The 12,465-nt window shown below is 39.8% G+C and overlaps 1 long non-coding RNA gene across 1 annotated transcript in view; it reads right to left on the minus strand.

Annotated features, from left to right (window-relative positions):
* Positions 1-3,757: 3,757 nt before the first annotated feature.
* LOC141088132 (uncharacterized) overlaps positions 3,758-12,465 on the minus strand; it is a 30,576-nt gene continuing 21,868 nt past the window's right edge. The window contains exon 2 of the long non-coding RNA XR_012231844.1: positions 3,758-3,935. This is a non-coding gene — a long non-coding RNA (uncharacterized lncRNA). The remainder of the gene's footprint in view (positions 3,936-12,465) is intronic.

Raw genomic sequence — 12,465 nt, forward strand, 5'->3', positions numbered from 1 at the left:
TCGCATACCGCGATGTCCCAGTGCAAAAGGAGGAATTTGGAAGAAGGAAGAAAAAGAGACTGTATGCCACCAATATAAAGAAATGGCATTATTTTCCTATTAAAATATATAATTATATGAGAGAAACATATGACAAATATGACATTACAGAAAAAAGTCACATATGAAAACACTACAGAAATAGAAAGTCGCATACAAAAAAGGGGGTTAATTATATAAAATATTATAAAAATCATTAGGATTAGTATGTAGTTGCATAATAAAAAATTAACAAAGAGGAAATTCATTAAAATTATCAAATTTTAAAGAAAGACCTCAGTAATTTCGTTTAATCCATACGGCTTGAGTGTATTTAGCCTGTAGATCCAAAATACTTCTTTTCTATTCAATTGTCCTATTCTGTCAGGATTATCAGCAGGAATATGTTCAATTGGACTAATTTTTAGTCCACTCGGGTCCTTATTATGTTTAATAGTAAAATGTCTTGACAGACCGTGTTGTAAGAAACCCCTCTTAATATTGTATCTATGTGAATTAACCCTTAGATGTAGGGGTTGGGTTGTCCTTCCAACGTATTGTTTTTTACATCCACATTCAATTAGATATATTACAAAATCCGTAGTGCAATTCAGGTAGTTTTTTATAGGAAAGATTTCATTAGTGATAGATGATTTAATAGTTTTTTCTTTGTGTGTAATAATCTTACAACAGAGACAATTTTTCTTGCCACACTTATAAATCCCTTTTAAGGTGGCATGAATAGGGAATGCAGATATAGTTTTTTGTCGACTAGGGGCCACCAATCCCTTAATGGTTGGTGCCCTTCTAAAGGTTATTCCTGGATTATTAGGTAAAAATTTTTGTAAAATGGGATCGCTTAAAAGTATATACCAGTTATCATATAAAATTTTGCGTATTCTCGTATGTTCTGCACAATATTGAGTGGTAAAATTAGTCATAAATTTTTTATTATCTAATTTGGCTATTTTATCTCCATTAATAAGAGTGTCTTGTGATATATTGACACACCTATTATAGGCGCTATTAATTAGTTTATTGGGGTATTTTTTGTCCATGAACCTATTTTTTAGAATATTTGCTTGGTCCTTAAAGTCTTCAAAGTTAGAACAATTTTTTCTGATTCTCCTAAACTGATTCTCTGGGATATTTCTTAGCCATTTGCCATAATGTCCACTATTAAAAGGAATATAACTATTAATGTCCACATTTTTAAAAAAGGTTTTTGTTGAAATAGCATTTTCCCTAATAAAAATGGTTATATCTAAAAAATTGATACTATTCTGATCATAAACTGCGGAAAATGATAAACCCCAGTTATTGTTATTAATATCATGAATAAAATTATTAACATTGTCAGAATTGTCCCAAATGAAGAAAAGGTCATCAATGAATCTTTTATACATAATTAAATTATTACACCACTTGGTATTAAAAATATAAAATTCTTCGAACACCCCCATAAAGATATTTGCATACGTTGGTGCGACCTTTGAGCCCATCGCAGTCCCGAGTTTCTGATGGTATAAATGTCCATCAAATGTAAAATAATTATTCCTCAGAATAAAATCCATACCTTTTCACTATGGATGTGTCTTCATTATATTCAAATATACAACACAATTTGGGTCTAGCCTGTTTTAATAAAATTTTAACTAAAGATAGTAGGTTGTCCAAAGAACAAAAAAAGTTTTTACTAAAAGGTATGGATTTTATTCTGAGGAATAATTATTTTACATTTGATGGACATTTATACCATCAGAAACTCGGGACTGCGATGGGCTCAAAGGTCGCACCAACGTATGCAAATATCTTTATGGGGGTGTTCGAAGAATTTTATATTTTTAATACCAAGTGGTGTAATAATTTAATTATGTATAAAAGATTAATTGATGACCTTTTCTTCATTTGGGACAATTCAGACAATAATGTTAATAATTTTATTCATGATATTAATAACAATAACTGGGGTTTATCATTTTCCGCAGTTTATGATCAGAATAGTATCAATTTTTTAGATATAACCATTTTTATTAGGGAAAATGCTATTTCAACAAAAACCTTTTTTAAAAATGTGGACATTAATAGTTATATTCCTTTTAATAGTGGACATTATGGCAAATGGCTAAGAAATATCCCAGAGAATCAGTTTAGGAGAATCAGAAAAAATTGTTCTAACTTTGAAGACTTTAAGGACCAAGCAAATATTCTAAAAAATAGGTTCATGGACAAAAAATACCCCAATAAACTAATTAATAGCGCCTATAATAGGTGTGTCAATATATCACAAGACACTCTTATTAATGGAGATAAAATAGCCAAATTAGATAACAAAAAATTTATGACTAATTTTACCACTCAATATTGTGCAGAACATACGAGAATACGCAAAATTTTATATGATAACTGGTATATACTTTTAAGCGATCCCATTTTACAAAAATTTTTACCTAATAATCCAGGAATAACCTTTAGAAGGGCACCAACCATTAAGGGATTGGTGGCCCCTAGTCGACAAAAAACTATATCTGCATTCCCTATTCATGCCACCTTAAAAGGGATTTATAAGTGTGGCAAGAAAAATTGTCTCTGTTGTAAGATTATTACACACAAAGAAAAAACTATTAAATCATCTATCACTAATGAAATCTTTCCTATAAAAAACTACCTGAATTGCACTACGGATTTTGTAATATATCTAATTGAATGTGGATGTAAAAAACAATACGTTGGAAGGACAACCCAACCCCTACATCTAAGGGTTAATTCACATAGATACAATATTAAGAGGGGTTTCTTACAACACGGTCTGTCAAGACATTTTACTATTAAACATAATAAGGACCCGAGTGGACTAAAAATTAGTCCAATTGAACATATTCCTGCTGATAATCCTGACAGAATAGGACAATTGAATAGAAAAGAAGTATTTTGGATCTACAGGCTAAATACACTCAAGCCGTATGGATTAAACGAAATTACTGAGGTCTTTCTTTAAAATTTGATAATTTTAATGAATTTCCTCTTTGTTAATTTTTTATTATGCAACTACATACTAATCCTAATGATTTTTATAATATTTTATATAATTTACCCCCTTTTTTGTATGCGACTTTCTATTTCTGTAGTGTTTTCATATGTGACTTTTTTCTGTAATGTCATATTTGTCATATGTTTCTCTCATATAATTATATATTTTAATAGGAAAATAATGCCATTTCTTTATATTGGTGGCATACAGTCTCTTTTTCTTCCTTCTTCCAAATTCCTCCTTTTGCACTGGGACATCGCGGTATGCGATCCTGGTTTCTTCATTTACTGCTATATGATTTCTTCATAGTCGGTGTCTCTGCTCTTTTCCCTATAAAACACCGTGAGGATTCACGGATAAAATTGAGGTCTCCCCCTTGTGTGATCGATCTACTGATTGATCTTTATTCTAAGACAGCACAGGAGGCGATCCTGTTTTTTGAATGCAGTGAGAGCTCTCTGTAACTGTTCATTTTGTTACAAACACTCCAAGGATTTATAAATGAAATTATCCCTCCCCTCTTAGGTGATTTTGAATTAATCGTACTGATTTTTTAATTATATATCTCTCATATACATTTTTTATATTTTAAATTTCTTATATACATTTTTTACACACAATTTTAATAAAAAGAAAGAATCTTACTGTCAGAAAGATTATTTTTAATTAAAATTCGTTTATATATACAAAAATACAATTTTTGGAGCCTTTTTCTTTTTCTTTTCGAGTTAGATATAACCAAGCCTGGCTCAGTGGTCTGAGACTACCACTGTGCCTATTTCTTTATCTCTTGATGTCAGGAGTTCGTTTTACACGGGTCTTCCCCTCTTTGTTCTTTTTTGTTCTTTTTTATCTTCCAATTCTCCTTTTCTTTTCTTTCTTTTATCTATGAAGTAATAAAAGCAATATGTTTTTAATGATTTTAAATTTAACTAATACACTAATTTAACTATGACGGTTTGAACTCTGACATTTGTATCAGATGACATGTGACCTTTTGGCGACGTTTTTTGAATCTCTTTTTTTGAACTTCTGTTCTATATAATCCGTGACTGTTCTGTCTGATCATATATGTCATCCCCTGAAGAAGAAATGGTATACATTTCGAAACGCGTTGGGAAATAAATGGATTAATCTTTCTCCAAAATACTGGATTAGTGATTTTATCTGTTAGCGCACAGAAGTCCAAGAATTTATTCCGAAATCAGTTTTTGGTGTACAGAGGATTTCATTTTTGGGATTTATTTTGTCTCCGTCAACTATTGAAATGGACCCGGTTAAGGTACAGGCCATTTATGATTGGGTTCAGCCCACTTCTTTGAAGGCCCTCCAGAAGTTTTTGGGTTTTGCTAATTTTTATCGTAAATTTATAGCTAATTTTTCTGGTATTGCCAAACCATTGACTGATTTGACTAAGAAGGGTGCTGATGTGCTGCATTGGTCTCCGGAGGCTGTTTCTTCCTTTCAGGAGCTGAAGCGAAGGTTCACTTCTGCTCCGGTTTTGCGGCAACCTGATGTCTCACTCCCGTTTCAGGTAGAGGTGGACACTTCTGAGATTGGTGCAGGAGCTGTTTTGTCCTAAAAGGATCCTGTAACATCTAAAGTGAATCCCTGTGCTTTCTTTTCCTGAAAGTTCTCCCCATCCGAACGTAACTATGATGTGGGGAATCGGGAACTGTTAGCCATGAAATGGGCATTTGAGGAGTGGAGACATTGGTTGGAGGGAGCTAAACATTAAGTCGTGGTCCTCACTGACCACAAAAATTTGATTTACCTGGAGTCGGCCAAACGCTTGAATCCTAGACAGGCTAGGTGGGCCTTGTTTTTCACACATTTTGATTTTGTGGTCTCTTTTCTTCCGGGCACTAAGAATGTCAAGGCAAACGCCTTCTCTAGGAGCTTCTTTGCTGATTCTCCTGTTGTGACCAAGCCTGCTACCATCTTAGGTCAGGGGGTAGTTCTTTCTGCCATCTCGCCCGATTTGAGACGTGCTCTGGAAGAGTTTCAGGAGGACAAACTTGAGCGCTGTCCCATTGGAAAATTGTATGTTCCTGACCAGTGGAGGAAGAGAGTGATGTCTGAAGTTCATTGCTCTGCATTGGCTGGTCATCCAGATATTTTTGGTACTAGAGATTTAGTGAGTCGGTCTTTTTGGTGGCCCGCCTTGTCTCGTGATGTCAGGAATTTTGTGCAGTCCTGTGGGACTTGCTCTCGGTCTAAACCTTGTTCTCGCTCTAGTGGGTTGTTGATGCCTTTGCCGGTGCCCAGGAGGCCATGGACCCATATTTCAATGGATTTTATCTTTGATATGCCTGTCTCTCAGAGAATGACTGTTATTTGGGTGATTTGTGATAGATTCTCTAAGATGGTCCATCTTGTACCACTCCCTAAGTTGCCATCTTCCTCAGAGTTGGTGCCCTTGTTTTTGCAACAGGTGGTTTGCTTGCACAGGATTCCTGAGAACATTGTATCTGACAGAGGAGTTCAGTTTGTGTCTAGATTTTGGAGGACTTTCTGTTCCAAGCTGGGAATTCAGTTGTCCTTCTCCTCTGCGTTTCACCCTCAGACCAATGGGCAGACGGAGAGAACAAATCCAGACTTTGGAGTCGCATTTGAGATGTTTTATTTCTGCTGATCAGGATGATTGGGTTTCATTTTTGCCCTTGGCCGAATTTGCTTTAAATAATAGAGCTAGTTCTGCCACTTTGATGTCACCTTTTTTTTGTAACTTTGGGTTTCATCCTCGATTCTCTTCAGTGCAGGTGGAGCCTTCTGCCTGCCCAAGTGTTGACACTGTGGTGGAGAGAATGCACCAGATCTGGGACCAAGTGGCGTATAAGTTGTCTCTCTCCCAGGAAAAGGCCCAGCGGTTTTCCAACCGGCATAGGACCAGTGGTCCCCAGTTTAAGGTGGGTGATATGGTTTGGTTGTCATCAAAGAATATCGCTATGAAGGTGGCTTCTCCAAAGTTTAAACCTAGATTTATTGGACCCTACAAGATTTTGGAGATTCTTAATCCAGTCTCTTTTCGATTGGCTTTTCCTGTTACATTTAAGATCCATAACGTGTTTCATAAATCACTGTTAAAGAGGTTTGCTGAGCCAGTAGTTCCTGTGGTGGCACCTCCTGACCCTGTATTGGTTGAAGGTAATGTGGAATATGAGGTTGAGAAGATACTGGATTCTCGCCTGGCTAGACGGAGACTCCAGTATTTGGTTAAATGGAAGAGTTACGGCCAGGAGGATAATTCTTGGGTCCCTGCATCCGATATTCATGCCGAAAGATTGGTTCGTGCCTTTTATCGGGCCCATCCTGATCGCCCTGGTGGCGTGGATGAGGGTTCGGTGACCCTCCTGAAGGGGGAGGTACTGTTGTGAGTTCATTTTCCCCTTCACCGTCGATGTCTGATGAACTCCCTCTTCTGTTGAAGGAAGGTAGTGAGGCTGATTACCAAACACCTGATCTGGTGGATGATGACTGGGTAACAGGAACTGCTGACTGGATATAAGGCAGCCTACGCCCTTCTGAGTCGCTGGTGATTTCTCTGCTGGATTCTTGGAGACCAGTCTGATTCTTGCTTCCCAAAGATAAGTTTTTGCTCTGCTATTGAACTTATTAGTTTTGTTTTGTTTACCTTGTTTTTTGGAGTTCAGCCATCCCCGGTCGGGGGTGTGCTGAGTTCCATTTTTGTCTCTGATCAGTTTGTCTATTTGCTCTGTCTTCAGAATTTACCTGAGTGCTGATATAGTCTTTTAGAAGTCCTAGCGACTTCAGGGCCTGTTTTTTGCTATCAGACGGTTGGGACATTTTTTGGTAGGGCTTTTTGTGGATTGCAGACAGCAGCTTTTCTATCCTGTCCTTTTTAGTTAGCTTGGGCCCCATCGTTTGCTCAACCTATCTTTCTATCTGTGTTAGTGTTTTCATCTTGCTTCACCGTCATTATATGTTGGGGGCTGCCTATTGCTTTGGGGTCTGCTCTGGGGCAGTTTAGATTTCCCCTTTCTTTCTTTAGGCCTATTTAGTTCTCCGGCTGTGATCGAGGGGTCTAGGGCATCGTAGGAACCCCCCACGGCTACTGTTAGTTGTTGTGGATAGGATCAGGGGTCTGCAATCCAATAGCTACCAACCTCTCCGGTTTTCTGGACTTAGCTTGTATTTTTGTTTTTTCCTCCTTCGGTGACTCATTCATAAGAGGGAGGTGGGGGAGTTAGATATAAAAGAGTGGGAAAGTTTAGAATTACAAGTCAGTCTGAGATCGGTCTGAGATGAGTCTAGAGGGTCAGTCAGTCAGGAGAGACTGAGGACGGATCCCTAGAAGGAAGGATGGAGGAAGGAGTGCTGCAGCTGCCTCAGTGACCTGAGCCAGCTGGCACGGGAAAGGAACAGGAGAAAGACGTAGAACTGCAACCTTAGCTTCCATAAGAGAGAGAAAGAACAGTGCGGAATGAAGGAGTAGGAGAACAGAGAGGAGTTGTGGGTTGGAAGAGGAGCCCTGCCTATAGGTTCTCAGCGCAAGGCCGGGGCCCGGTCCCAAAGGTTGTATGGACACTTATGGTTCTGCAGCAGACACCGGTGGAGTAGTTGGCTGTAAATGCACTACTCCCATCCAAGACTTGGGGCACAACAGCAACTGAATAGAGAGCCAGGACTCCAGAGAAAGGAGTCCCTGAGAGAGGCTACAGCTGTCTGTCATACAAGTAGAGTTGTTAGAAACATCTGACAGGAGGAACTTCAGAGTACCACGGTACTGGAGCTCTTCACACTAAAAGGCGCAATAGAGAAGTCGTTCAGGAAAGATACATGTTGGCCGAGTGTTGGAGAGGAGAATCCTGACTTGCCCGGGAGGTTGATTGAGTCTCTGCCCCGGAGGACATGGCACGGAGGCAGGCACCAGTGTGTACCACGAACTGTGAGTAAAGCTTTGGAACTACAAGCCCTGGTGTCTTCCATTCCTTTGTGCGCCAACACCGTCAGCACTGCTACGTCTGGGTACCAACATTCCTCACACCGCCTGCACCTATACACTGCCCTGTGGTTACAGCTTCACCTGTGGGGAGCTACACCATCTATGTTGCAACACACCATCAGCCCCAGAGGATCTGCACGCAGCGTTGGCTTAACATCTTGCTTGCTAAAAACCACAGGTGGCGTCACGAACTATCACATGAACTATTCCATTCCATTAACTACAAACCACCATTTACTTGGGCTCCCAGGGCCACGGACCGGGTCACTGCCGCTGTGACACCTTTCCCCCTGACACCGGCCCGGTACTGAGTACCCCACAGCCCTGGGAGGGCGACCCATATTTATCTGCTGTGTACTTTACTCTGACGATACAATAAGTTGGGAGATGAGACTGTTCAGTAGATGCATTTATACATTTATTTGTTTTCCTTTTAGCTAGTCTTTTACAGGACTTATATTCTGGATATGTGCAAAGGAAAGCAGAAGCTAAGAATTCTGAATTTTCTCTGCCTAAAGATATAAATGATATTCCCTTTCTTTACAGGTATATTGTAATGGTACACAGACATACGTCTCTAAATACCACTACACTATGAGTTAAAAAAACTAAAAAGTAAAAACAAGATACATTTTCCATACAGTTGCTAAATATATTGGTGCAATGACATTAATATTACAATATGAGAAGAGAATAAAAAGAACCACTGCAAATAGCGCACACTGAACCAGTACAAAAACAATGTTTTATTGATGCAGCAATACAATTAAAAACATAATAAAAACATATGAAGCATCCCACAATATATAACAGTGAAGTATGGCATATCACACTTAAAGATTATGCTGTAATAACCTGTATATCAACCATGTGGTCCAACCTCACTGCAATTAATCACAACAACCACCCCATAAACCTGCTCATGGAGACCAAGGGCCCTAAATTGCACAATCACTGCATGAAATAATTCCATGCATGTGTCCCTAAATATTCACTGGTTAGGGCACACAGGCCATAATAAGCCAACAGCAATATGGCCAATGCCCACAATCCAATATTCAATTGTACCACACAAAAATTACTCCAGAGCAACCAATAATAAGGTCGCAGTGAAAATACAGCTATAACCAAGTGGGTGCTACACCCAGGATCATACCCCACGCGTATCGCCGCAACCCATGCGGCTTCATCAGGGGAGATACACTGATCATGATCCAACAGCCTTATATACCTTACTAAGACTCAAATGACTCGCACATGCACCACCGGTGAACTGCCCCCATCCAAAAGTTCCAATCACTACAAAAAGACCGGCGTCCCGGTCAATGAAGGAACATGGCCGCCGCGCAAGCGCAATGAGCTGTGTGAGGAGTGTTGATAAAACAGGGGAGGAGAAAAAAAAAAAAAAAATCCCTCAAAAAATTTTTCTTTGAAAAAAATTTTTTCTCTTTTTTTCTTTTTCGCACCTGCGTCCAGTGAGACGCATGGAGTTCTCCCCTGGAACGCAAGCCTCACGCCCCCCACATGCTGGCCAAAGAAGTCAATCAAGGTCAGCACCGAGCGGTAACCCATACCCGGGCGCGAGGCTGCAGCTCCAACGACACACAGTGCTCACAAGAGCATGCAACATGAAGAACAGACACAACAATGAGACAGACAGAAACACATAGGGAGGGGGTCACAACATGAAAAGGAGCCATAAGCTAATTAGGGTTAATGTGAAACATGAACACCGGTACATGTCATAAAAGACATTAAAAATATAACAATGGCTACCTATCCCCAGGTCCAACCCAATGGTCCCCATGAGCTCAAACCTAGGGATCCACCATATTATTCCAAGGTCACAATATACAATAGAACTAGATAGAAAATCCATAAAGGGATTAATGTCCCAAGCAATATATAAGGTAAAACCTCACAGCCAAAAATGATAATATGATGATAAAACCCCCCTCACATCAGACTCCTACTATACAGAAAACAGAAGATAATGATAAGGAATATCTCAAAGAGACTACAGAGACATCGTGTAAACCTATCAATTAGAACCATATAAATCAATACAGTACAACTTTATTCAGATTTTAGTTACATATAAGAGAACGAAGACCTAACACAATATATCCAGACTGAGATTCCAATGAGGTAAGGGGTAACCATCTTCCCCATGAGAATTGATGTCCAATAGGATAACTGCATGAGGGGAGAGAAGAGAACATCATAAATATTCATCCCAGAAATCCAGTAAATAAGAGCTCCTCATTTAGACCCCTTGGGCTCAGTGAGTCCAAATTAAAAATCCATCTGGACTCTGTTTGTAATAATAGCTTTCTGGGTGAACCCCCCCTATTGGATAATGATATTTTCTCCAATGCTACCACCATAGTACCAGCAATCTTACCAGCATGGTGGTTCAAGAAATGGGCTGCCACAGATGTCAACACCTTGCCCTTGGTTTGATCAATACGTGCCAGGTTGATTGTTGAGAAATGCTTCTGGATCCTCCGGCGTAATTCCTGAGAAGTTTGACCAACGTAAACCTGATGACATGGACAGATTAATGCATAAACCACACAAGTAGTTTTGCAGTTCATATATGACCTTAACCTATGTCTAGTGCCGTCTCTTGGGTTCACAAAATAATCCCTGATGGAATGCATATGGGGGCATATGGTACAATTGCCACATGCAAATGAGCCCCTAAGCATTATTCCCCTTTCCAACCCAATTACTGGTCTCATATAGTGACTTTTTGTTAAAATATCCTTAAAGTTTGGAGCCCTTCTTGCTGTTATACAGGGCCGTTCCGGCACCAGAGCAGACGTCTGCAAGTCCGTCGTAAGTATACCCCAATGTCTCCCAATCACTTCTCTCACCTGTGACCACTGACTATTATATTGCGTAATGAACCGGGGCATCACACTCCGAATCTTGTCACGAGTAGCCAGGAGAGAGTCCTGCGTAGTACCATTCGCTCGCTGATAAGCTCGTGAAATGCTACCCCGAGGATAGTTTCTCTTCCTGAAGCGCTTCGTTAATTGTGCAGCCTCCTCACGAAACACTACCTCCGATGTGCAATTTCTTCGTACTCTCAAAAATTGCCCTATGGGCACCCCATTTCTCGTATGGGCTGGATGAAAACTTGTATAGTCCAAAAGACTATTTGTAGCAGTAGGTTTTCTAAACAGTCTTGTAGAGATGCCCCCATTGATATTAGAGACCGTAAGATCCAAGAAGTTAACTGAAACAGAGGACACAGTATAGGTGAGCACAATGTTGTATGGATTGGAATTCAATAATCCCATATAGATATCACATTCCTCTACCGTACCAGTCCAAATAAAAAAAATATCGTCGATAAAGCGCGACCAAAGTCGCACTTTATCTCTGAACATTTGTGTCACATATACCCGAGTGGCCTCCCACCATCCGAGAAACAAGTTAGCCAAAACCGGGGCACATCTGGCCTCCATAGCCACACCGGAGGTCTGGAGAAAATAAGACCTGTCAAAAAGGAAGAAATTATGCTTCATCACAAAACCTAACAGATCCACAATGAATGAATCGTGCATTCTATCCGAATGAACTATCTGATCAAAAAAATACAGTACTGCAGTGATGCCATCAGAATGGTCAATATTAGAGTAAAACGATTCTACATTGCAAGTGACCAACAAGGCCCCAGGGGGTAGAGTAACATCACGATGTTTCCTAATAAAATGAGAGGTATCCTGTATATAGGATGGTAACGTCTTCACCATCGGTTGAAGGAAATAGTCCACATAGATAGAGGCCTTTTCGCATAAGCTGCCTATACTGGCAACTATAGGTCGGACCGGAGGCCTAACAAGATCCTTATGGACCTTCGGCAACATGTAAAAGGTAGGAGTGATTGGATGTTCAACCCACAAAAATTCCATCTCCTTCTTGTTAATACTACCCAACTCAAAAGCCCTATCTAGTAGTCTCTTGAATTTAACAGCCTTATATACCTTACTAAGACTCAAATGACTCGCACATGCACCACAGGTGAACTGCCCCCATCCAAAAGTTCCAATCACTACAAAAAGACCGGCGTCCCGGTCAATGAAGGAACATGGCCGCCGCGCATGCGCAATGAGCTGTGTGAGGAGTGTTGATAAAACAGGGGAGGAAAAAAAAAAAAAAAAAAAATTCCTCAAAAAATTTTTCTTTGAAAACATTTTTTTCTCTTTTGAGTCTTACTAAGGTATATAAGGCTGTTGGATCATGATCAGTGTACCTTCCCTGATGAAGCCGCATGGGTTGCGGCGATACGCGTGGGGTATGATCCTGGGTGTAGCACCCACTTGGTTATAGCTGTATTTTCACTGCGACCTTATTATTGGTTGCTCTGGAGTAATTTTTGTGTGGTACAATTGAATATTGGATTGTGGGCATTGGCCATATTGCTGTTGGCTTATTATGG

This window comes from Dendrobates tinctorius, unplaced genomic scaffold (genome assembly GCF_039654945.1).
Source record: "Dendrobates tinctorius isolate UK_male_01 unplaced genomic scaffold, ASM3965494v1 ptg000037l, whole genome shotgun sequence".
NCBI lineage: Eukaryota > Metazoa > Chordata > Amphibia > Anura > Dendrobatidae > Dendrobates > Dendrobates tinctorius.